Raw genomic sequence first — 207 nt, 5'->3', positions numbered from 1 at the left:
TAGGGGGACCTGTATCATCCGAATGTACACCAAAGGATTGTACTATGTGACCTGTACCATCCAAATGTACACCAACGGATTGTACTAGGTGACCTGTATCATCCGAATGTACACCAAAGGATTGAACTAGGTGACCTGTATCATCCAAATGTACACCAAAATATTGAACTAGGTGACCTGTATCATCCGAATGTACTCCAAAGGATT

The sequence above is a fragment of the Mizuhopecten yessoensis genome, unplaced genomic scaffold, assembly GCF_002113885.1.
Source record: "Mizuhopecten yessoensis strain PY_sf001 unplaced genomic scaffold, ASM211388v2 scaffold4691, whole genome shotgun sequence".
Taxonomy (NCBI): Eukaryota; Metazoa; Mollusca; class Bivalvia; order Pectinida; family Pectinidae; genus Mizuhopecten; species Mizuhopecten yessoensis.
Note: the sequence above shows the minus strand (reverse complement) of the source record.